The 26,872-nt window shown below is 40.0% G+C and overlaps 1 long non-coding RNA gene across 1 annotated transcript; it reads right to left on the bottom strand.

Annotated features, from left to right (window-relative positions):
- Positions 1-13,006: 13,006 nt before the first annotated feature.
- On the bottom strand, positions 13,007-15,160 carry LOC120105317 (uncharacterized). The gene is made up of 3 exons (XR_016400070.1): positions 14,968-15,160; positions 14,277-14,345; positions 13,007-13,218 (listed from the first exon to the last, which is right to left on the bottom strand). It is a non-coding gene; the product is annotated as an uncharacterized LOC120105317 (long non-coding RNA).
- Between the last annotated feature and the right edge of the window lie 11,712 nt (positions 15,161-26,872).

The raw sequence follows: 26,872 nt of genomic DNA, 5'->3' as shown, positions 1-26,872 counted from the left end.
TACATCCTCATTTTCTCATTTTGGGTACCCAAGCTTGCTTGAGTCCTTGAGAGTTAGGACATATGGTTCCTTTTGGAACCTATATCTGTTTAATAATAATAACTTTACCATTTGATTTAATTATACTAGAACGATAGGTAAAGTTGTTATTCCCATCCTTTTCATTTTTGAAATAACTTATCTTATTTAATGGTTTGCTTGATGAATTGATAACCTTTTTCTCTAGAGATTTATTGTTAAGTAAAGGAATCAAGCCAAGTTTTGATTTATCACAAGCAACATATTGGCTTTCAAACATCATTTTTAATCGTTCTGAACTTACGGTGAATTTGTTAATAAAAGATTTTAATTGATTAATTTCTTTACTTAAGTTTTGATTTTCTTTAATTAAGCTATGATTTTTCTGAATCAATTCTTCTGAAAATGACCTTAAACTTTTATTTTCAGAATTTAGTTTGTCTTGTATTTCAGTAATAGAATTTCTTTCTTTTGAAATTTCCAAATTTAGCTTTTTAAGATTTTTATTTTTCCTAGCTAATTTTCTACATTCACTATACAAATCATGAAAAGCATTTAAAAGTTCATCATAAGAATATTTTTCATGAAAGTCATTTGGTGTAAGATTAGATTCAGATTCTACTTTATCTTCTTGTACCATAAGACATAAGTTAGTTACCTCTTGTAGTTCATTGTTGCTCCTAACTTTCAATTCCTTGTCTGACTTTCTCTTGGTCAAGGCTTTCTTGCGCTTTACCTCTTTCTTCCTTTCTTCTTGCTTCCTCTTCTTCTTTGTCTTTAGGAAGCTGATTTGCCTCGGAGTCGACTCAGACCTTATTGGAGTCGACTCGACTAACTTGGGAGTCGACTCTGAGCTACTTGGAGTCGACTCGACTGAGGGAGATTCATCACCCTTTTCTGCAGTCTCATTGTTAGTATATAATTGAAGCATATGAGAGCTAATCTGAGATTTATCATAAATATTTTCTAAAGTATCCCAGATCTCCTTAGCAGATAGGCATGCAGAAATTTCATTAAACTTTGTTTTTTGAATAGCACAATATAATATGTTCATAGCATTAGCATTTAATTGTGCTAAGTCCTTCTCATTAATGTGAGAGAGTGTGTGAAGGTCATTTATTATGATTTTCCATAGATAATAGTTTTGTGATTGAATGAAAATATGCATGCGTATTTTCCAATGTGGGTAGTTTATACCATTAAACAGTGGAGGTGTATCAATTGATTGTCCTTCTACTAGAAAACTATCTATTTGAGTTGTCATGATCTTTGGCTCTAGTCGGTTAAGACTACAAATAATATTTGAGCACCTGCTCTGATACCACTTGTTGCCCAGTAGATACAACCTAAGAGGGGGGGTGAATTGGGTCTTTTAAAACTTTTATGCTGCTTCTAAAACTTTTTGATTAACTATGCTAAGTTGTATAGATGCACAGTGAAAGTTAAACTTAGCAAGGGTTTGATGTATAGACTTCGACTTGATTAAATATGCTTGCAGCTAAAGGATGTGCGGATAAGAATTAAGCAAGCAATTTATCTAAGTAAGTAAGTGTGTTAGTTAGACAATAACTAGAGGCATTACAAACACAAAGGACATATAGTGGTTCGGTGCACCCCAGCACCTACATCCACTCCCCAAGACCTCTTGGGAATTTTACTATAATCCTACCGATTACAGCCGGTTGTTTTACAAGCTCACAACCCAACTTGTTGTTTTACGAGCGCACAACGAACTCGGTCGGTTTTTCCAGGCTCACCGACTAGAACCAACCCCGATTGTTTTTCCGGGCTCACAATCAAACCCTTACACGTTGGTTTTACCCTCGGCTCACCAACAAACCTAAACCCCGTTGGTTTTTCCTTTGGCTCACCAACAAACCTTAATCCCGTTGGTTTTCCCTTTGGCTCACCAACAAACCTTAATCCCGTTGGTTTTCCCTTTGACTCACCAACAAACCTTACACCGTTGGTTTTCCCTTTGGCTCACCAACAAACCTTTAACCCCTTGATTCAATCCCTTGATTGAATCAAGTTACAAGATATTAAAACAAAGAATAAAAACAAATCAAAGCTTCTTAAACAAGCAGATATGACAATATAAACAAATAGAGTAAAGAGAAGCCCTCAAACGAGTTTTGAAGATGGAGGAGCTCGGCTTCTTCTTTACTTGATCCTCCTCTGATTTGGCATGAAGTAGAGGATCCCCGAGGCAGCACACGGATGGAGAGGAAGCTTTCGGATTCACTTGGATGCTCTTCTTCTCTCTATTTCGTTTTGGATGGCCCTTTTGTGCTTGTGGGAGATTTCCTTTGTAATCTCTTTGAGATCTCTTTCCTAGATGATCTCTCCCACTTCCATGATTTCTCCCCTAGCTCTCTTCTTGTTTTTACAGCTTTAGATGGCGTGGAAACAAGAATATAGCCGTTAGAGACAAAAATAGAGCCGTTGGACACAGTCTGCACTTCCTGACAATATTACCGTTGGGATCGGAGTCGACTCGCGCGATCAGGAGTCGACTCGCCTGTTGCAGGAGTCGGCTCGTGCTTTACTGGAGACGACTCGGCCACTGTTCCAAATTTGAATTAAAGTGCATGCCTTGACTGGGAGTCGACTCGTCTTAACCTGGAGTCGACTCGCCAACTTCTGGAGCTGACTTGGCAATTTCGGAGTCGGCTCATCCACTGAAGTCCGTGGATCCAATTTTGAATTTGATCCACTCGAGTCGACTCGACTGTCCTGGGAGTCGACTCGTATCTCAGAGCCCGACCTCCCGATCCTCTGTCTTTTGGCTCGTCCAGTCTTGGAGTCGACTCGAACTTCCTCGGAGTCGACTCGGCTCTCAGTTTCCAAAACTTGGTCTTCTGCCTTTTGATGTAAAGCTGTCTTGGAGTCGACTCGAGCTGTCTGGGAGTCGACTCGAATCTCAGAGGCAGTAACTTGGTCTTCTGTCTGTTGATGGTCGCGGAGTCTCGGAGTCGACTCGTGCAATGCGGGAGTCGACTCGAATCTCAGAGTCCCAAAAATGCTCTCTGACTTTTTCTTTGTGTTCCGCTTAGAGTCGACTCATGCTTTCTTTGGAGTCGACTTGCCAACCATTGGAGTCGACTCGCGTGCCACTGGAGTCGACTCGAATCTCAGACCCGAAAACTACTCTCTGACTTTTCTGCCTGTGACTCCTAGGAGTCGACTCATACTTCTCCGGAGTCGACTCATACTTCTCCGGAGTCGACTCGAATTCCACTGGAGTCGACTCGAAGACTGTTCTTTTGAATTTTTCTTTTGATTTTGCTCCTCCAATTTGAATCCTTTGAACTTTAAACTTGGGCCAATAAATTGTAGCTTTCTTCCAACTTGAGAGCTTTGGAGGCCTTCTTGTGTTCTCCCAACTTGCTATGTTCCTTGCAAAATAAATATCTTTCTCCTTGCAACATAAACATTAGTATCTATACTTCAAGATTTTGTGATCATCAAAATCAATCTATGAATCAATCTTTGGGTCATCACTAAGTAATTTCCTAATTGAAAACAAATTTAAGAGAGGAAATGTAGATAAAACCCTCTTCATTAAAAGAAAAGGAAATGACTTATTGCTTGTACAAATTTATGTGGATGATATAATTTTTGGTGCTACTGATGATAGCCTTTGTCAAGAGTTTGCCAAGCTTATACAGGGAGAATTTGAAATGAGCATGATGGGTGAGCTCAACTTCTTCCTTGGGCTACAAATAAAACAATCAAAGGAAGGCATCTTCATCAGTCAGTCCAAATATATCAAGGAAATGTTGGAGAAATTCAAGATGAAGGATGCAAAGGAAATCAGCACACCCATGGGCTCAAGTTGCAAGCTTGACAAAGATGAAAAAGGTAAAAGTATAGACTGCAAATTGTACAGAGGTATGATAGGCTCTTTACTGTACCTTACTGCTAGTAGACCAGATATATTATTCAGTGTTTGTATGTGTGCTAGATACCAAGCATGTCCTAAGGAATCACACTTGCAAGCTGTTAAAAGAATTTTTAGATATCTAGTAGGAACATCTAATGTAGGCTTATGGTATTCTAAACAATCTGACATAAATTTAATTGCTTATTCCAATGCTGATTTTGCCGGGTGCAAACTCGACAGAAAAAGCACAAGTGGCACATGTCAATTCTTGGGTGCTAATTTGGTTTCTTGGTTTAGCAAGAAACAGAATTCAGTTGCCTTGTCCACAGCTGAGGCTGAGTATATTGCAGCTGGAAGCTGTTGTGCCCAAGTTCTTTGGATTAAGCAACAACTTGAAGACTTTGGCATCAAAATGGACAACATACCAATTAAATGTGATAATACAAGTGCAATTAATTTAACAAAAAATCCTGTCCAACACTCTAAATCAAAGCATATAGAGATTAGACATCATTTTATTAGGGATCATGTGCTGAAAAATGATGTGATGATTGAATATGTATGTACTGAAAATCAATTGGCCGATATCTTCACAAAGCCCCTTTGTAAAGATAGGTTCAACTTCTTAAGAAATGCTTTGAGCTTGTATGACCCTAGCAAATAAATTCAACTTGTATTGCAATGCCTTGCTACTCAAAAAAACTAGTAATCCACCTCAAGGTCAACATACGTGAAAGCATGAATCCATCTAAGCTAAATGACGAACTGTTTGACTTTCCGGAGGATGGTTACCCTCCCTTGGACTCTTCATAGAGATATTTTCAGAGCCTATTTCATAGGTATTCGAAATTTGGTCAAACATTCCTCATTTCAACATTAATAATTCAAAAATCATTATCAAACCTCTATAGGATGTATTATTAAGGGGGAGGATCACAAACAAACTCATTCTGTATTCACCTAAAGAAATCATAATTAGTGTGATTAAATGAAACAAATTGGGAAAAGATAAAAATCAGTCTGAAATTTTTCAGTGCCGGAGACGTCTCTGGCAAATTGCAGAGACGTCCCCCCGGCGAGACGTCTCGCCTTAGTCGCGGAGACGTCTCGGGGACCGAACGAGAGTTTTTTAAAATAGGTCGAAACAGCTCGAGCCGACCCGAGCTATCCCTTTCATCCCCGACAAAAACAAAAACCCTAGCCTCCATTTTCTCTCCAACACAAACCCTAGCCTCTTTCTCCTCATTTCCCTAGGTTTTCCATTCAATGGCACCTAAAAGAGCTAGGAGGACCGGTGGGAGGTGTCCTAGGGCAGCGGCCGACGGTGAGGAACGGAGGGAAGAACCTTCCGCGCCGTCTCCTCCGGTTGCTCCGCCAACCACGACCATTTCCTGTGCAAATCGCACAGTGACGACCGGTAGGTACATAGACTTTGCATTTCTAGATAGTGAGGGGTTCTCTATTGGAGAGAGACTCCGTGCCCAAGGGTGGAAATACCTTTGTACCCTCAATACTTCGACCTACCCCGGCCTTGTTAGAGAAATGTTTAGTAATATGGCCTTAGGGGACTTAGGGTACACTGCATATGTCCGGGGGACATTGGTAGAAATTAATGAGGATATTCTATCCACTGTTCTGCAAATTCCTAAAGATGGTGAGGCTCCGACCTCACATCCCCAAAGAAAAATAGCCCTAAACTTGCTTCTAGGAAGAGAGGACTGCGGCCCTCTTGATGTAGTCAACTCCCAAGACCTAAATGCCGAAATGAGACTACTTCTAAGTATTGTCAACCGGGTCTTGTTTCCTAAAACCGGTCGCTTCGATTTTGTTTCGGAGCGAGATTTAGTTATCATGCACCATATCCTACTAGGGATTCCTCTAAACCTCCCTAGACTTATGTTGAACTACATTGCTCTATGTCATAGGTATTCTAGGTTTAGTATACCCTATGGCATGATTTTTACCCTACTCTTCAAACACTTCAAAGTTCCCATTCCAGAAAATGAGCCTGCAAAACCCTTGAGAAACGCCGACTATTATAATGAGGGCACAATGCGAAGAATGGAGTTTCAAAAGGTAGATGGGTCTTGGGTCAAGGTACCAAAAAGAAAAGTTCAAACCCTAGAGCCTGAGATCCCACATCAGGAGTCTGACCACCACTCTCCTCCACCTAGCCACATGGACTTTCCTGATATACCCTCCAGCTCAGCTGGACGTTCCACATCCATGCCACCACCTCCTCCAGTCAGTGGGCCCTACTCCCTATCAGAAGACCAGATGCGCACTTTAGCATCTGTAATTTGCCAGCAGATGAGGGAGGAGATGAGATCGATGATCTCTACTGAGTTGGCCCCCATCAGAGCCTCACATGAAGGGATTCTACAAGAGATGAAGGAAATTAGAGCTCAGATAGAAGCTACAGCGCAAGAACTAGTTAGTGTGAATGCCACCCAAGCCTTCAGATCAATTGAGCTACAAGATAGCTTGAGGACCATCTCAAATAGCCTTCAAGAGTTGACAAGCCCTGGAGGAAATGTGGGCACCTTGGTTGCCCAACTTAGAGGAAGAATTGAAAGGGCAACCATAGAATTTGAAGCACTAGTGGCAGCCTTCCATCAGTCACAGGGAGATCAATTCAGAACACTGCTAGATTCCATCAATGCTTTCATAGATGCAGCTGCTAGGGCTTATGAGCAACGTCGCCGATGAGGGACATTTTGTAGACATCTAGGGATCTTCTTTTTGTAAACCCTAGGCTATTTTGAAACACTTTTTGTATTAGAAATCAATACTTGTAATGATTTCTTCTTTTAACTTTGTACTGACCTCAAAGGTTTACAATGATACATGAATACAATTTCTTTTGAAACTTTGTGTACATTGCTAACTCTGTGTATGTGATTCTGTGATTGTGTATGTGATCTTGTGATGTGCCATAAAAATCTCATAGCATGCTTTAAGTGGTAAAATTTAACACAACTTATCAATGCATATGACACAGGTGGAGCACATCTTGTGATAACTATGATTAACAAAAAGAGGAGTCTGAAATGAATACCAAAACAAAGGGGGAGTGATATGAATGACTAAATTCATCAATAGAAATAACTTGGACAGGGGGAGCACAACTTGAATATCCTTGAGTGGTTCATGGAAATATGCTGAATTTTACTGGGAAGTATGCTTTAAGCACCTAAGGATAATTTGTCCCCTTCATTGTTGATGACAAAAAGGGGGAGTAGATATAATAGAACTTATAGAACTTATATATTGAGTAGACCCAATATGGATATTAGATACATTGGAATGCAAAATTTATGGAAAAATAAAGTAGATATATATATATATGGAGTAGAACTTAATTATGAAATGCAAAAAGGGGGAGTAGAACCAATATGGATATTGGATACATTGGAATGCAAAATACGAAATTCATACTCCAAAGTTGAATTAGAAAAGATAAAATTGAAGAATATTGGCTTTAAGATAATTGCCCTTTTGGAAAAGAAAGGGGGAGTCAAAAAGAACTTAGCTTTCAATTATCTTTAGCATCAATATTTCATTTTAACTTGATTCAAATTCAGTTGATATGCTAAAATTGCTCAAGGGCTATTAAGATTAATTTTATGCATAAGGATAGAACTGAAAATTGACTATTTTAAATTATGCACATTGTGTCTAGCTCTAATCAAAACATTAGACTTGTATATCTGAACAAATACTGTGTATATGTTTAAATTTCGAATTTTGCATATACTCAGTGTTTTGTCATCATCAAAAAGGGGGAGATTGTTGACCCCCTAATGGATTTTGATGAATACAACACACTAGAGTATAATTCCATTTGTCTTAACAATTTAATTGAGGATTTCATGTGTTTTATTAAAAATATTGGAGAGGACAGAATAAACAAAATGGAGAAAGATGGGCTTCTTGGCCCATTGACTTCCGAGTCATATCTAGTTTGTGAGTCCTGTCTTCAAGGAAAAATGGCTAGATTACCTTTTGTAGGACATGGGGAGAGGACCACTAAAATACTTACCCTGGTACACACTGATGTATGTGGCCCATTCGATGTGCTAGCCAGGGGTCGTTATTCATACTTCATTACCTTTACCGATGACTATTCACGATATGGGTATGTGTATCTTATGAGATACAAATCTGAGTCTTTTGAAAAGTTCAAAGAGTTCAGAAATGAAGTATTAAAACAGACTGGAAAAACCCTTAAGGTTCTTCGATCAGATCGAGGAGGAGAATACCTTAGTGGGGAATTCCGGGACTATCTCAAGGAGAATGGCATAGTCTCACAATGGACGCCTCCGGGTACACCTCAACTCAACGGAGTGTCAGAGAGGAGGAATCGGACTCTATTGGATATGGTCCGATCCATGATGAGCTTCACTGATCTACCTATGTTTCTTTGGGGAGATGCCTTATTATCCGTGATTTATTTATTGAATAGAGTTCCCTCTAAATCTGTTCCTACCACACCGTATGAGATATGACATGGTAAGAAGCCGAGTCTTGGTCATCTCAAGATTTGGGGATGTCCGGCCCACGTCAAGCGACAACAGGCAGACAAGTTAGAGCCTAGGACCATAAGTGCTCGTTTCATTGGATATCCTAAAGAGTCATTAGGATACAATTTTTACATCTCAGAGGATCACAATGTGTTTGTGAGCCGACATGCCATCTTCTTGGAAAAACAGTTTATCCTTGATAGAGGCAGTGGGAGGAAAATTGAGCTTGAAGAGAGAGTCTCTGAAAAGCAACGAGTTATGGATCCTATAGAACCTATTCATATAGAGCCAGTACACGTTGTATCTCCTCCACCTCATAGATCTAGTAGGGTCTCCCATCCTCCCGATAGATACTTAGGTATACTAGTAGAGGACACCGAGAAAATGTTCCTCATGGGAGATAGGGAACATATACAGGATCCCAATACCTACAACGAGGCGATATCAAATATCGATTCCGAGAAATGGCTGGAAGCCATGAAGTCAGAGATAGACTCCATGTATTCCAACCAAGTCTGGACCTTAGTAGATCCATCAGAAGGTATAGTACCTATTGGATGCAAATGGATCTATAAAAGGAAGATAGGTTCGGATGGGAAGGTAGAGACCTATAAGGCAAGGCTAGTGGCGAAAGGATATAGTCAGCGCGAAGGCATTGACTATCAGGAGACTTTTTCATCTGTAGCCATGCTAAAATTCATTTGAACATTGCTTGCCATTGCAGCATTTCATGATTATGAAATATGGCAGATGGATGTGAAAACTGCTTTTCTGAATGGATATCTTGATTGTTGACCCCCTAATGGATTTTGATGAATACAACACACTAGAGTATAATTCCATTTGTCTTAACAATTTAATTGAGGATTTCATGTGTTTTATTAAAAATATTGTTAAGAAATGTCTAGGCATGTTCCCATAATTTTTAAGGATTTATTGAAGAATTTTTGAAATGAAGAAAACAGATCAGGGACAGCCGAGACGTCTCCGGGTTGTCTCAGAGACGTCTCTGGGACAAACAGGAAGAACTGGCACGTCGGGAGACGTCCCCGGCACCTGGCGAGGCGTCTCGCAGGGTCGGAGTCGACTCTCTCAGTAGCAGAGTCGACTCTCTCAGTGGCGGCAGAAAGGCAGATTTCAAGTGATATACGCGAGCCGTCCCCACAGTACGCGGAGTCGTCCCCGCAAGTAAAAAGCAGACTTCCCGAGTCGTCCCCGAGGTAGCGGAGACGACTCTCTCAGGGTTTTTCAGAGAATGTCTTTTTCGGTGACAAAGCAGCGGAGACGTCCCCTGAAAGAGCGGAGTCGACTCTCTCAGAGAATTCCAGAAGACATGTTTTTCGGAGATAAAGAAGCGGAGTCCTCCCCGAGGGAGCGGAGTCGTCCCCATGCAAAAAGCACAAACAAGCCGAGACGTCCCCGTAAAGTGCCGAGACGACCCTCTCAGAAAAATAGAAAAACAAGGATTCAAACCATTCATCAGCGGAGTCATCCCCGTAAAGCGCCGAGTCGACCCCAAACAACGTCAAAAGTAAAATCTTGTAGCCGAGACGTCTCTCGTTGAAGCGGAGACGTCTCCGGAGCGCCTGGGATGCGACTGACAACTTTTGCAGGTTTGGTTTGAATTTCAAATCTCTTTTACTTTATCTCTAACGGCTATATTTGCTTTTTGGGCTATAAAAGGGACCTCTTAAGTGCTTCTCAACAACTTCTAACCAACCCAAAGCTAGATCATTCAAGAGAGAAGCAAGAGAGAGAGATTCAAGGGAGTTAGTGCATTCAAGTGAAGAAATCAAGTGTTTTCAAGCTTCCCAAGTGATTTCAAGCTCAACTACTTTCTTCCGCTCGGGATTCAAAGCTCACACTCAAGCCTACGCGATCCACATCTAGAAGAATCATCATTTCCCACGCTTCCAATGGCAAAAGGATTCTTCCGGGTTTTAAAGTTTATCATTGTTATATTTGCTTATTTAGAGCTTTCCAATCTTTTGTAAAACTCTTTCAATATCGTGCTTGTTCCAGTCAAGGGACTTGGAACAAGGAAAAGGCGTCCCAAGCCTAGGTGAAATTGGGGGTTATAGGGTTTGTTGTTAGCCCGGTGTAAAACAACGAGTTGGGTAGTGCACTCGCAAAACTACCGGACTGTAATCTTGGATTATAGTGGAAATTCCCAAAGGTGCTTTGGGGAGTGGATGTAGGAGCAGTGGAAGCTCCGAACCACTATAAAACCGTGTGTTTGCGATTGGTTGTTTTCATACCTCTATCTTTGCTTTAGTTCATTCATTTGTGCGTTTTACCTTTTAAATAGTCAAAAAGTTTTAAAACACCCAATTCACCCCCCTCTTGGGTGACCATCTCTGGGCAACATTGATGAAGATATCTATATGGAGCAGCCTTTGCGTTTCACTTTCAGTGATGAAGATCACAAGGTCTGCAAGCTGCAAAGGTCCATCTATGGACTAAAGCAAGCATCTCGGAGTTGGAACACTCGTTTCAATGATGCGATCAAATCGTTTGATTTCATCAAGAACGAAGAGGAACCGTGTGTTTACAAGAAGGTTAGTGGGAGTGCTGTCGTGTTCCTCGTACTATATGTGGATGACATCCTCTTGATTGGAAATGATGTTCCCATGCTAACCTCAGTCAAGGTCTGGTTGTCAAAAGAGTTCTCCATGAAAGACCTTGGGGAAGCATCCTACATTTTGGGGATTAAAGTCTATAGAGATAGATCTAAGAGGTTGCTTGGCCTATCACAAAAAATGTACATAGAGGAGGTACTGAAGAGGTTCAGTATGGAAAACTCCAAGAGGGGTCTATTACCCCTTAGGCATGGGATTCATCTCTCCAAAAAGATGTGCCCCAACATATCTGAAGAGATTCAACGCATGAGCAGGATTCCTTATGCTTCTGCAATAGGAAGCCTCATATATGTCATGCTGTGTACACGACCTGATATAGCCCTTGCTGTGAGTGTCACTAGCAGATATCAGTCAAATCCAGGCGAAGAGCACTGGACAGCTGTGAAGAACATTCTTAAGTACTTAAGAAGAACTAAAGATTTGTTCTTGGTCTTTGGAGGAGCATCGGAGTTAAAGGTAGAAGGATACACAGATTCAGACTTTATGACTGATATTGATGATAGAAAGTCTACATCTGGATATGTGTTCTTGTGCAATGGTGGTACGGTAAATTGGAAGAGTTCCAAACAACCGATTATTGCTGATTCTACCATGGAAGCTGAATATATCGCCGCCTCTGAAGCTGCAAAGGAAGCCTTCTGGTTCAAGAAATTCATTGTAGAGCTAGATGTAATGCCATCAGATGCCATCACACTCTACTGCGATAATAATGGCGCAATAGCTCTTGCTAAGGAGCCAAGGTCTCATCAGAAGTCCAAGCACATAGAGCGGCGCTTTCACCTTATACGCGACTACCTCGAGAAGAAATATGTCGAGGTGCAGAGAGTAGACTCCACGGACAACCTGGCAGACCCGCTCACTAAGCAGCTAAGTCAGCAGAAGACTGAAGCCCACCTTGAGAAGATGGGACTTAGATATATGACTGATTGGGGCTTTAGTGCAAGTGGGAGATTGTTAGATGTATGCCCTAGAAGCCAATCTGGCTGACACATTATTAATTCTGGGACATAAATTTGTACTTGACTTTATTATTATTGAATAATAAATAGGCATTTTTTTCATTCATATTGTTTATGTGTCTATGAATCGTCCAAGGAATTAATAAGATGATGACACATATTCTCAAGAGTTGAGAATTTGAGCCATGTATCATTGGTGATTAATTTCTAAATGCTCCTGATCAATGGATCATCACGAGGACGGTGATCGATCCGATCAGTGCACACATCGCTTTCCTTATGGATAGACGAGACTCGAGTCCACAGTGTGGGGACACTGAAGTGATAGTGCAGGTGCTTGTTAGAGAACAAGGGTACTGAGCGTGACCAAGACAAGAAGTCACTTGGATGTCTATCCACTCGTCAGTGACTTGCTTGATGTTGCAGTAGTATGACTGGTCCTTTGACCTGCGGTGCTTCGGCTACTCACAGTGAGGTTATTGTAGTTTGACTACACATACACATGGTCTCTAGTCATATGGGTCCTTGTAGTGTAGATTGGCTGCAGTAAGTTCACTGTAGGAGTAGGGTACGCATCTACATGGAATTTATCGACCTTGATAGATGAGGAGAGATCCTATGTGATTTATTAGACTGAGTTCTAAGACCTTGGCCAGGACAGTAATATACAGTGGAGAAAGAGTTTTCTACTATCGAACTCAAGTCGAATAAATCTAGATATATGACAGACGATGGGGTTTGACGAGTTATCCATGACCTTCGGTCTGTAGGGATCCACGATAGAAGGTGTGGGATCTCCTCCCACAGTAGGTTAGTCGGGTACAGTACCGAGCAGAGTTTCTATTAGCAGCTTGTGCCGCGGTTCACAAGTTACTATTAAAAACCTGTCAATTACTATATCCAACCAACCAATAAAATCAATACATCCTAAACCTGTCAGTTTAATTTATTTAACTCACTTTAATCATAACTTAAAGCAACCCAAGCTTTCATTGATAACTTAAAGTCTACTATACATAGCTCAAAATATAACAAACTTTACATCTGTCTCAAGTTTGTTTACATTCACACCCCAACTATATGCATAATACAAAGGTTTTTCCTTTCACTCAGAGGGGCATGGCCAACCTTCTATGACAAACTTCTAGGATGATGCTGATGCGGTACTTTTATAATGTTATGACTCTGCCGATCTGCAAGAATTTACAGAAAAAGAGAGGGATGAGACCTAAGTCCCAGTGAGTGGACAATCTGTTAATCATGAGGAGATATGAGGTTTCAGCTGTGATACTTACATACATCAAATGTAACGTGTTTATGCCACATATGAAACATTTGCATTTGATCTTATAGCACTTAGTTTCAACCACATAAGAAATCTGCTATTTGCCAATAGTACTACAACTAGCAGGAAATAAAGCTGTTGCTTTAAAATAAAGCATTAATAAAATCGCCTTGCTCAAGTCCTTTTTTTTTTCTGGACCGTAGAGTCCACTTTTCTTCCTTGAAGAATTTGATACATAGAACATTCACATAGGTTCTGAAATCATTATGCTTAAAAATAATACATTTGTTGCTCAGTCATATGTATACATAGCTTAAATATTGAAAATCATGGCTCCCGCGAGCCCTACTGCCGGCCACTCGCATGAGGCACCATTCTCATGAGTAGCTCGACAGTCCTATGCATGGTGCTACTACTACGCCCTCCCGGCGTCCCAATTCTGCCCCACTGGCACATATCATACTACGCCCTCCCGGCGTCCCATTTCTGCCCTACTGGGCACATATCATAGCTACGCCCTCCCGGCGTTCCATCTCTGCCCTATTGGGCACATATCATAAACTCTGATGTGATGTATCCAAGGTAAAAGTGCAAATATTAGTTACTGTAACAAGGTTGGAGTCGACTCTAGAGTATAGGGGTCAACTCCAGAATAGCTTGGTGTCAAACTAAAATGACTCTCTTGGCCGTGATAAGGGGTTTTAAGTGGTTCAATCACTTTGGGTTAATCCATTCCCAAACAAGTTCATAAACTTATGAATCAACAAACATGAATTTAAAGTATTTTCAAGTGTAGCATATATTTTCCAAATCAGATCATTTATCCACTGATAGAAAGCAATTTAATCATGAGAATTAATACTTCTTATTTTCATTCTTTAGCATATTCATTCTGAATTTGGAGACATCATTCATTTCTCTGGAATTACAAAATAAACTACCATGGTTAAGAAGAAAACCACTCACCTTGTGATGGCTAACGCACCACCCTAGTGCTTGATACTCCCGGCACACTTCCGAGACTCTCTTCTCCTCCTAAATAATTAAAAGAGTCAATCAAAATTATAACCTATATGATGCAACATGATTATGCATGTTTCAAAAAGAAATCCAACACCCTCATCTTAACTTTCTGATTTTTTTACCTTGCTTGTCTTATTTTAGGATAAATAAAACCTCTCAATTCTCAAAGGTTTCCAAGCTTTTATCTCCCTCTTTGATACCCTGGGTTAGGACTAGAAAACCTTCTATATCATCTATAAATTTTCAGCTGCCAAACAACTACTTAACACCAAAAATAAATCAGAATTCAATTCCCCTGTTTTCAGCTTGTTTGTTCTGTTTTCGAGCCAATTAAACCTCTTAACTCCCGGAGGTTCTTAACAATCAATTCCACCTATTTGGCTCTGTGTTAGGACTAGGAAATCCCTAACACAACCTACAAACTTTCAGCTTTAAATAACAATTTAATCACCTAAAACACAAAGAAATCCCATCGCTTCTTTCTGCAGAATTTCAGACTGCTTTCAACAACTTCGGAAGCATAGTTCAATTCCTTTTTCATACCTAAAAATTCATCTAGAATAACTAAAATCTTCTTTTATCACCCTCCTACGTGGGACTACAATTAGAATCACTAAAAGTTTGGAAAATTCACCTGAAATTTGCTAGGAAGCCTGGGTGCACCAAAAATTTCTGTATTTCTGTTCTGCAGCCCAACAGCAAGTTGCTCTTCCTCTTTACTTTAAACCTTCTTCCACAAATTATTTGGATTCCCCAAGTATCTCTCTCTCTTCCCTAGCTTCCTCTCTCCCTCCCTGGAGCTTTTCCTGGCCTGATTTGGGCTGGCACCTACAACCAACTACTGAACTCCTAACGGTTGAACAGCAGCAGCACAAGTTGCTGCCTGCTGAAACATGTTAGACACCCCCCCTTTTGACACGTTAGCTTCCCAGACACCTAACGTGTCAAAAGAGTGGTTCCCAGGGGTTTTAAAAACTAGGTTTTAGGCCACGTCATGCTTCCTACTTTTTATAGAAATTTTGGACAAATCTAGGTCTGCAGTTTTCTGTAATGACAGGCTTCCGAGGGACCCACCTAACTTGCTTTGTTCCAGGCTGTAGGCTAATCCATTTGAGCTGAAATTTCAACAGTAAATCCCCTACTCAATGTATATTATGTGTTTAAAATTTTACTTAGATTCATGGACTATATCCAGAGTTATTGCACTCTCAATCTGTGGAACCGTAAAATTTTCTGTAACAGCTGAAATCCCGACATTTTTGAAATGATTTTGAATCAAACTTCCTGGAAAGTTTCCATCCAATTTACATCATAAAATTTTGATATTCCCTCACCTTTCATGTGCATTCAGATGCTCATAATAAACTAGGTTAAAATCATGAAGATGCTTCATAACTGGTAAAAATTACTTAAGCTACCCTAACCCTGGTTCAGGGTGTTACAGAAGGACTGTATCATACGATAACTGCACCTAGAGGTTCATCATTCTATTCTGCTGGGTAGTCACTACATATTGCTAGGTGTCACTGGTGGATGGTGAGACTCACAGGGATCATCTTGATGGTCGATGAACCCTGATGAGTTGAGTTGGAATTGTTTCAACCCATTGAAAGGAGTTTTCAATGATATTGTGATAGAGATCGCAATATGTCTCACTACCAGTCAGAATAGAACCTATGGGGTCACACACATTAGAGGTAATGACCGATCCGATGGTTGAATGTGATTAGGAATCACAAATAATCAATTAGATTGATAAATGGATAACCCGCTAAGAGTTAGTGGTTGGAAGAAGGAACAATTGCAATCGGATTGCAATTTAATTTAATTAATTAAATATAATTAATTGGACTTGATCATGAGTCCTACTTGGAGTGGGATTCATGAAGTCCTAATTGGATTAGAATTTCAAATTAAATTAGAGTCCTACTTGGAATAGGATTTCTAAAGTCCTAATTGTCTTAGGGCTGAAATTTGAACAAGTCCTGATTAGATTAGGATTTTCTTAAGTCCTAATTAATTTTAAATTTAATCTAATTAATTTCATGACTCCTAATTGGATTAGGATTGAAGAGTTCAATAGAGTCATGGTTCAATTAAATCCTAATTGGATTAGAATTTGGAATAAAAGGAAATGAATGCACCTAATTCTATTTGGAATAGAATTGAACCCAAGTATTGAACCCAATCCTCCCCACTTAATTTGATTAAGTGTTAAGTGGGGGCTGATTTAAATGGACTAGAGGGAGGGGCCCACGCCCCTCCCTTTGGGAAGTACGTGGAAGAAAAAAGGAGGGGCGTAAGCCCCTCCTTGCTGCCGAATTGGGGAGATAAGGGTGAGCTCCTAAAAATTAGGAGCTCATCCTTATCTTATGGAGAAATAAAAGGAGGAGGGGTTCGACCCCTCCTCTTATCCTTCTTTTGGTGTTCACGGCAGCAAAAACATCCCCTTTCTCCTCCTTTCATCCGCAAGCAAGAGAAGAGGAAGAAGAATCCTTGGTGGCTCTCCTCCTTCTTCATTCTTGGTTCCAACAAAAGAAAAGGGAAAAGGCTGAAAGTGTTTTGTTCTTGTTCCCTTTGATCTGTCCTTCTTCCTCCACCTCCCTAGGCATTCAAGAGTTGATTGAAAGGGAGGACTTCAGTCATCAAAAGCCATCTCTGCAAGGGAGCTAGCACCCCGGGGAGATACATAGGCTTCGATCGAATCATTACCTCGTGTGGATATCCGTAGAGGCCGGACGCGTGTGCGGCTTCCATCGAACCTTCTACAAATCCACGTGAATCAAATTTGCGGAGTCCATCTACCCGCACAAGATGAAGATCTGATCTTCTTAATGATTTTAAAATAGTTTAAAATAATTTAATTTTAATCTATCTACAAACGAATGGTTTTAAAATACGTTCATGCGATGAACGGATCCCGCATAGTTTTTCCGCTGCAATCTGAAAATTATTTCAAATTTTCATGGCATATGTGGGTTCCTAACAATTTCAACCATCGGATCGGTCAATACCTCTAGTGTGTGTGACCCCATAGGTTCTATTCTGACTAGTACAGAGATATATTGCGATCTCTATCACAATATCATTGAAAACTCCTTTCAATGGGTTGGAACAGTTCCAACTCAACTCATTAGGGTTTATCGATCATCAAGATATTTCCTGTGAGTCTCACCATCCACCAGTGACACCTAGCAGCATGTAGTGGCTATCCAGTAGAATGGAATGATGAACTTCTAGGTGCAGTTATCGTATGATATAGTCCTTCTATCGTGGATCCCTACAGGACGGAGGTCATGGACAACTCGTCAAACCCCATCGTCTGTCATATATCAAGATTTATTCGACTTAAGTTCGAGAGTGAAAAACTCTTTCTCCGCTGTGCACACTGCCCCAGCCGAGGTCTTACGAACTCAGTCTTATAAATCACATAGGATCTCTCCTTATCTACCAAGATCGATAGATTCTATATAGGTGCATACCCTACTCCTACAGTGAACCTACTGCAGCCAATCTACACTGCATGGACCCATATGTGTAGAGACCATGTAGATGTGCAGTCAAACTACAATAACCTCACTGTGAGTGGCCAAAGCACCGCAGGTCAAAGGACCAGTCACACTACTGCAACATCAAGCAAGTCACTGACGAGTGGATAGACATCCAAGTGACTTCTTATCTTGGTCACGCTCAGTACCCTTGTTCTTTAAAAAGCACCTGCACTATTACTTCGGTGTCGCCACACCGTAGACTCGAGTCTCATCCATCCACAAGAAAAGCAATGTATGCACTGATCTCGTCGGATCGATCACCGTCCTCGTGATGATTCATTGATCAGGAGCATTCAGAAATTAATCACCAATGATGCATGGCTCAAATTCTTAACTCTTAAGAATATGCATCATCATCTTATTAATTCTTGGACGATTCATAGACACATAAACAATATGAATGAAAAAGATGCCTTTTATTTATTCAATAATAAATAATCAAGTACAAAATTATGTTCTAGAATTAACAATGTGTCAGCTAGATTGGCTTCTAGAGCATACATCTAACCGTTGAAATGTTGCGGGTGCATTGCATAGTCCAAAAGGCATCCTTCTATATGCAAATGTCCCAAATGGACAGGTAAAGGTGGTTTTCTCTTGATCGTCCGGGTAAACAGGTACTTGATTATATCCAGAATAACCATCTAGGAAACAGTAGAAACCTTGACCAGCCAACCGTTCCAAAATTTGATCTATGAAAGGTAGAGGGAAATGGTCCTTCCTAGTCATTGAGTTGAGTTTTCTGTAGTCAATGCACACACGCCAGCCTGTGGTTGTGCGTGTTTGTATCAATTCTCCTTCCGTATTTTCAACCACAGTGATACCTGATTTTTTTGGCACCACTTGTGTCGGACTTACCCACTTACTATCAGAAATTGGGTAAATGATTCCGGCATCTAATAACTTCACCACTTCTTTCTTGACTACCTCCTTCATGTTAGGATTGAGTCTTCTTTGCATTTCTCGGGTGGGCTTTGCATCATCTTCGAGGTGAATTCGATGCATGCAAACGGAGGGGTCAACCCCTTTCAAATCGGCTACAGACCATCCTATTGCATGTTTATTCTCTTCTAGCACCCTTAAAAGTTTAACTTCCTATTCCGTAGATAAGTTGGCCGCAATGATTACAGGGAGAGAATCTTCTGGTCCTAGAAAAGCATACTTAAGAGTTGTCGAAAGTGGCTTCAACTCAAGTTTAGGTGGAGAATCAATGGAAGGACAAAGTGGTGTGATAGCAATGGGTGGAAGAGGTTCAGGTCGGATCTTCCAAGGAAAGGAACTCATGGGAGATTGGTTGTCGAGTAAGATGTTGACTTCTTCTACGGCCTTGTCTATATCAAAGTTGTCAATGTCAAAATGGGCCAAGCATGCCTCTAGAGGGTCATCCGCTAAGATATAGGAAAGGGCTTCCTCTACAAGATCATCCATTTCATCAATCAGGCAACACTCATCTTCCCTCACATGTTGGTCAGCGGCATGAAACACATTCAACTTAATTTTCATGTTTCCGAATGATATGTCCATTGCCCCAGTTCTACAGTTGATACATGCATTGGCTGTCGCTAAAAAGGGACGACCAAAAATCACAGGAATTTATTTTTTTAGGTTGGGCACATGTTCCATATCAAGGACGATAAAATCTACTGGAAAATAGAATTTGTCTAAAAGTGCTCGATCAATGGAGTTATCTCCTATGACACAGAAAATAGTGGGAGCATCAGGATCTTTAAATTTTGGAGGGGTGTTGTGTTAGAGAATAGAACTTACCTGTTCAGTAAGTAGGATCTTTTTAGGCACATGTGTCCTAGATTTTTGCTTTTGGGTGCAAAGATCTTTGAGAAATTTTGCATAGGAGGGAATGTGGAGTGATTGATTAAAACCCCATTTGATTTTGATGAGCTCAAAGCATTTGAGTATATCTTGTGATTACTAATGAATTCAATTGAGTGTTTCAGTGAAAATCCTGTCCAAGTGTCTCTAGATTTGGTTCATAGTATTTTGGATAAGTTAAGAAGTCTGCTGAACCAAAGTCTGAGACTCGAGTCGACTCCCGAGTATCACGAGTCGACTCCAAGCGTATCAAGTTCACTGGCACGAGCTCGAGTCGACTCCAGACTAGTACGAGTCGACTCCGACTGAGAACAGAAAGAAGAACAGAAAGCCTCATCTCAGAACTTGTCAACGAGTCGACTCCTGAAGTGCGCGAGTCGACTCCAATGTTCAACGAGTCGACTCCAGGGTAGTAAGAGTCGACTCCAAGAGGTACACAAAGAAAAGGTCAGAGAGCATTTTATGGACTCTGAGATTCGAGTCGACTCCCGCAATACGCGAGTCGACTCCGAGACTGTGCGACCATCGACAGACAGAAAACCATGTTACTGCCTCTGAGATTCGAGTCGACTCCCAGACAGCTCGAGTCGACTCCAAGACAAGCTTCATGTCAAAAGGCAGAAGACCAACTTTCGGAAACTGAGAGCCGAGTCGACTCCAAGGAAGTTCGAGTCGACTCCAAGACTGGATGAGCCAAAAGACAGAGAATCGGGAGTTCGGGCTCTGAGATTCGAGTCGACTCCAAGGACAGTCGAGTCGACTCGAGTGGACAAAATTCAAAATTGGATCCACGGACTTCTGTGGATGAGCCGACTCCAAAATTGCCAGGTCAGCTCCATAAGTTGGCGAGTCGACTCCGGGTCAAGACGAGTCGACTCCCAGTCGTGACGGCAACTTTAATTCAAATTTGGAACAGTTGCCGAGTCGACTCCGGAAAAGCTTGAGTCGACTCCCGCTACAGCCGAGTCGACTCCTGATCGCGCGAGTCGACTCCAACCCACCAACGGTCATATTGTCAGGCTGCGCAGAGTGTGCAGAACGGACAGAAAAAGCAGTGTAACGGCTAGTTTCCGTGGGGGTTGGCTTAAATAGCCACAGAAGACTGTAGCAAGGTAGAGAACAACCATTCCACTCCAAGCATTCAAGCTTTCAACTCTGCAACTTGTTCTTCAACAAAAAAGAGGGAAGATCTGCAATAACTGCATCCAACTACATCTTCTCAACATTAAAAGCTTCCTCCTCCTGCATTCAAGTCGACCACTCTTTCAAGAGGAGACCAGAAGTTCAAGAAGCCATTCCTCATCTCCGATCTAAAAGCGTTTGAGGCTTCTTAACTTCATTTATTGTTCATATTGTTTTTATCTGCTTTTTGAGAAGCTGTTTTCTGTTTTCTTTTACACACTGTATTTACTTGGTTCAATTGGGGGATTGAATCAAGGGGATTAAGGTTGGTTGGTGAGCCAAGTTAAAACCAACGTGTGTAAGGGTTTGATTGTGAGCCCGGGAAAACAATCGGGGTTGGTTCTAGTCGGTGAGCCTGGGAAAACCGACCGAGTTCGTTGTGAGCTCGTAAAACAACAAGTTTGGTTGTGAGCTTGCAAAACAACCGGCTGTAATCCAAGGGGGTTATAGTGAATTCCCAAGAGAGACTTGGGGAGTGGACGTAGGAGCAAGGGGTAGCTCCGAACCACTATAAAACTCTGTGTTTGCATTGGATTGTCTCTTCTCTTCTTCCTCTCACATCACTCACAGCACTTAGCATTAATTAAATAACTTGCAATAGTTTTTAATTAATCATCCATAACGTTTTAATTATCCAAATTAATTTAAAACCCAATTCACCCCCCCCCCCCTCTTGGGTTGTCTATCTGGGCAACAAGTGGTATCAGAGCCAAAAACTCTTCCACTCAAGAGTTAAAAGATCAAAATGACAACCCCATTTGGATCTTCTCACATTGAGGGTCAGTCCACCCAAAGACCCCCTTTCTTCAATGGATCCGACTACTCATACTGGAAGGCTAGGATGAGAATATTCATCCAAGCCCAAGACTATGAGATGTGGACCATTGTAGTGAATGGCCCATACATCCCATCCACATATGTAGAGGGTGTTAAGGTACCCAAATTAGAAAAGGATTGGGATGAACATGACATGAGGAAGGCACAATTAAACTCTAAAGCTATGAATGTGTTTTATTGTGCCTTAGACCGTAATGAATTCAATAGGGTTTCAACTTGTAATTCTGCAAAAGAAATTTGGGACAGACTTGAAGTGACCCATGAGGGCACGAATCAAGTCAAGGAATCCAAAATAAACATCTTGGTTCATAAATATGAACTATTTAGAATAGATTCAAATGAAACAATCACATGCATGTTCACTAGGTTTACTGATATTGTCAATGGCCTAAAAAGCCTTGGCAAGAACTATACTAACAGTGAGCTTGTCAGGAAAATCCTTCGGTGTCTACCAAGGTCGTGGGAAGCTAAAGTGACGGCAATCCAAGAAGCCAAGGACTTGAACAAGCTACCACTTGAGGAGCTTCTTGGATCCCTTATGACGCACGAGCTCACCATGAAACAACACAACGAGGAAGAGTCCTCCCATAAGAAAAAGGTAATAGCTTTAAAATCTACTTCATCTAACAAAGACTTATCTTGCAGTAGCAGTAGTGAAGAAGAAGAAGATGAGGAAGATGGTGGTGAGGCACTTCTTGTGCGCAAGTTCAAGAAATTCATCAACCACAAGAAGTCCTATCATCAAAGGAGAGGCCCCTCAAATTTCTACCGCAAGGACAAAGGTAAGGAAAGAGAAAATGAGGGGATTGGGTGCTATGAGTGCAAAAAGCCGGGACACATCAGAGCTGAGTGTCCCTTACTAAAGAAGGGCAGCAAGTACAAGAAGAAGAAGAAAGCCCTTGTCACCACCCTATCGGACTCCGACGCATCATCTTCATCATCGGATGAAGAACAAGAAGAGAAGGCCAATTTCTGCTTCATGGCCAACGAAAACGAGGTAACTTCCGATACGCATTTTGATTTTACATTTGATGAACTTTATGATGCGTTTAATGAATTAATGATTGAATATAAGAATATAAATGTTAAAAACAGAGAACTAAAAGTAACTAACCAAACTTACATTCATAAGCATGATTCATTAATTAAGGATAAAGATAATCTTACCAAAGAAAATCTAGAACTTAAGGCAAGCAACCAACTCTTAATTAAGAAGACTAACAACTTAACGAAAGATAATAAAAAACTAACTAAGAAACTTTCAGAACTTAAAAACCATAAACAAATCTTAAACAAGGATCTCACAAAAGAACTAAATGATTTAAAAGCAGAAAATCAAACATTAACTAAAGAACTTGGAAAATACAAACCTTTAGTTGAAAGGTTTACGTATAGTTCTGAAAAGTTAAATATGATACTTAATAATCAACGAGCCGTATTTAATAAAGCGGGTTTAGGATATAAACCAAGAAATAAACAAAAACTTCTCAGTAACTTCTTTGTTAAAGCTGGAAAAACTAAAATTAAGAAAATAACTTGCTTTTGTTGTGGTACAGTAGGTCATAAAGCAAATGTGTGTAATTTTAGAAAAAGTAAAACTAAAAGAAAAATTAAAAAGGTATGGGTTCCAAAAGGAACCAACTTGACTAACCATGAAGGACCCAAGAAAACTTGGGTACCTAAGATGACATGATTTGCTTGTGTAGGAGTGTCTTGCAGCCAAAGTCAACAAAAACTGCTGGTATTTGGATAGTGGCTGCTCAAGGCACATGACGGATGATAAAGATCAATTTTTCACCCTTAAAGCTAAGAAGGGAGGTGCTGTGACGTTTGGAGACAACAACCAAGGTCACATCATTGGTATTGGTAAAGTTCAAATCACCCCTTCTACTTTTATAGATAATGTTAGATATGTTGATGGTCTTAAGCATAACTTGTTAAGCATTAGTCAATTATGTGATAAAGGATATGATGTTATGTTTAAACCATCACTATGCATTATAACAAATCCTAATGATAATAGTTTAGTTTTTAAAGGAATTAGACGTGGAAATGTATATGTTGTAGACCTAGAAGATCTTACAAAACATAACCAATGTCTAGTTGTAAATGAAACTAAAGATAATGATGCTAGTTGGTTATGGCACCGTAAGTTAGGTCATGCAAGCATGGACACAATAACTAAACTAGTTAAAAGAGACTCCGTGATAGGTTTGCCAAAATTAAAATTTGAAAAGAACAAAATATGTGAAGCATGTCAATTTGGCAAACAATCTAGGAACTCTTTTAAATCCATAAAATGTGTCTCTACTTCTAGGCCTCTAGAATTACTACACATAGACCTATTTGGTCCAACTAGAACAACAAGCCTAGGTGGAAATAAATATGGTCTAGTTATAGTAGATGATTACTCTAGGTACACATGGGTCATGTTTCTAGCGCATAAGGATCAAGCATTTTCTATGTTTAAGAAGTTCCATAAGGAAGTAACAAATGCTAGAGAGTCTTCAGTCATAGCCATTAGAAGTGACCATGGTACCGAATTCGAAAATCAATTATTTGACGAATTTTGTAGTAAAAAGAGGATAACCCATAATTTTTCTGCACCTAGGACACCACAACAAAATGGAGTTGTGGAAAGGAAGAATAGAACACTAGAGAAAATGGCTAGGACTATGTTATGTGAAAGTAACCTCCCTAAGTACTTTTGGGGAGAAGCCATTAATACCTCTTGTCACATATTAAATAGAGTTTTATTAAGACCCATTATAAAGAAAACACCTTATGAACTTTGGAAAAACAGAAAACCAAAAGTTAATTACTTTCATGCCTTTGGATGTAGGTGTTTTGTACATAATAATGGGAAAGATAATCTAGGGAAATTTGATCCTAAATCTGATGAAGGAATATTCTTAGGTTATTCTACAACTAGTAAAGCCTATAGAGTCTTTAATAAAAGAACCCTAGTTATAGAAGAATCTATACATGTTGTTTTTGATGACTCTAGTGACATCTCATCTAGTAAGAAGGTTAATTTTGATGATGATGTTGAAATACTTGAAGAAAAGATAGATGAGATGGGATTACAAGATGATAATCAAAAATTGATTGAAGAAGCATCATCAAGCCAAGAGCCTATTGTGGATCATGGGCTAACAAAAGCTTGGAGGTATGCTCACGGGCATCCTAAGGAACTCATTCTAGATGATCCATCTCAACCGGTTAGGACTAGAGCTTCACTTAGAAATTTGAATAACCATCTAGCTTTTGTTTCACACTTTGAGCCCAAACATATAGAAGAAGCCGAAAATGATGTAAATTGGATAAATGCAATGCAAGAAGAACTAAACCAATTTACTAGAAACAAAGTGTGGGATCTAGTAGAGAGGCCTTCTGAATATCCAATTATAGGTACAAAATGGATATATAAAAATAAGCTAGATGAAAATGGAATTGTTATAAGAAATAAGGCTAGACTAGTGGCAAAGGGTTATAATCAAGAAGAAGGCATAGATTTTTATGAAACCTTTGCTCCCGTAGCTAGACTTGAGGCTATTAGACTATTATTAGCATATGCATGCTCTAAGAATTTCAAACTATTTCAAATGGATGTAAAAAGTGCATTTTTAAATGGGTATATTAATGAGGAAGTGTATGTAGAACAACCTCCTGGTTTTGAAAATCATCAATACCCTAATCATGTGTATAAACTGAACAAAGCACTTTATGGATTAAAACAAGCACCTAGAGCATGGTATGAGAGACTTAGTAAATTCCTATTAGAACATGAATTCTCTAGAAAAAATGTAGACACAACATTATTTCTGAAAAAGCAAAACAAAGATATGTTATTAGTACAGATTTATGTTGATGATATCATTTTCGGTGCTACTAACAATCGCCTCTGCGAAGAGTTTGCTGATTTGATGCAGAGTGAGTTTGAGATGAGCATGATGGGAGAGCTGAACTACTTCCTAGGGCTTCAAATCAAACAATCTGAAGGAGGAATCTTCATCAATCAAGCAAAATATATCAAGGAGATGCTCAAGAAGTTTGATATGGAGGGAAACAAGTCAATCAGCACCCCCATGAGCTCATCATGCAAATTAGATCAAGATGAATCAGGTAAATCTGTAGATCAAAAACTTTATAGAGGTATGATAGGATCTTTGCTGTATCTTACTGCAAGTAGACCTGATATTATGTTTAGTGTGTGCATGTGTGCTAGATATCAGGCTAATCCTAAAGAATCACACCTAGCTGCAGTTAAGAGAATTTTTAAATACTTAATAGGAACTAAGAACATAGGGCTATGGTACTCTAAAGAATCTAGCCTAAACTTAATAGGATACACAGATTCAGACTTCGCTGGATGTAAGCTTGATAGAAAAAGTACCAGCGGGTCTTGTCAATTTCTAGGAGAAAACCTTATCTCATGGTTTAGCAAGAAACAAAACTCGGTTGCATTATCCACTGCTGAAGCTGAATATGTGGCAGCCGGGAGTTGTTGTGCTCAAATCTTGTGGATTAAACAACAATTAGAAGATTATGGCATTAAACAAGATAAAATTCCCATTAATTGTGATAATACAAGTGCCATAAATCTAACTAAAAATCCAATTCAACATTCAAGAACTAAACACATTGAGATAAGACATCACTTCATAAGAGATCATGTATTGAATGGTGATGTGACACTCCAATTTGTTTGTACTGATAATCAATTAGCAGATATTTTTACAAAACCCCTAAGTGAAGAGAGGTTTAGTATGCTTAGGAGGGGATTAGGAGTGATTGATCCATCCTAGTGGTGGTTTTCACTAGAATAATTGATTTTGATGATTACAATGTGGTTAAAATAGAGTTTCTTTTCAATGATCATCAAATCAGATCATAATTAGGTGATTTTCTCTCATTTGGCACGATTATAGCATGAGTTTTAGGTGCGTGCCAAAGTTAGAGACGACTCGAGTAAGTTTCAGAGCCGGCTCCTAAGGGAGAGTCGACTCGCGCATTTGCGGGAGTCGACTTGCAAAGATGGCAGCTGAGGGGGAGTCGACTCGCACATTGTCGGGAGTCGACTCGAAGTCTACAGGCGCATAAGGAGAGTCGACTCGCGCATATTCTGGAGTCGACTCG

This window comes from Phoenix dactylifera, chromosome 3 (genome assembly GCF_051530095.1).
Source record: "Phoenix dactylifera cultivar Ajwa chromosome 3, Ajwa_hap1_PhDact_Kaust_v1.1, whole genome shotgun sequence".
Taxonomy (NCBI): Eukaryota; Viridiplantae; Streptophyta; class Magnoliopsida; order Arecales; family Arecaceae; genus Phoenix; species Phoenix dactylifera.
Note: the sequence above shows the minus strand (reverse complement) of the source record. Positions and strands in the feature narration are given on the sequence as shown.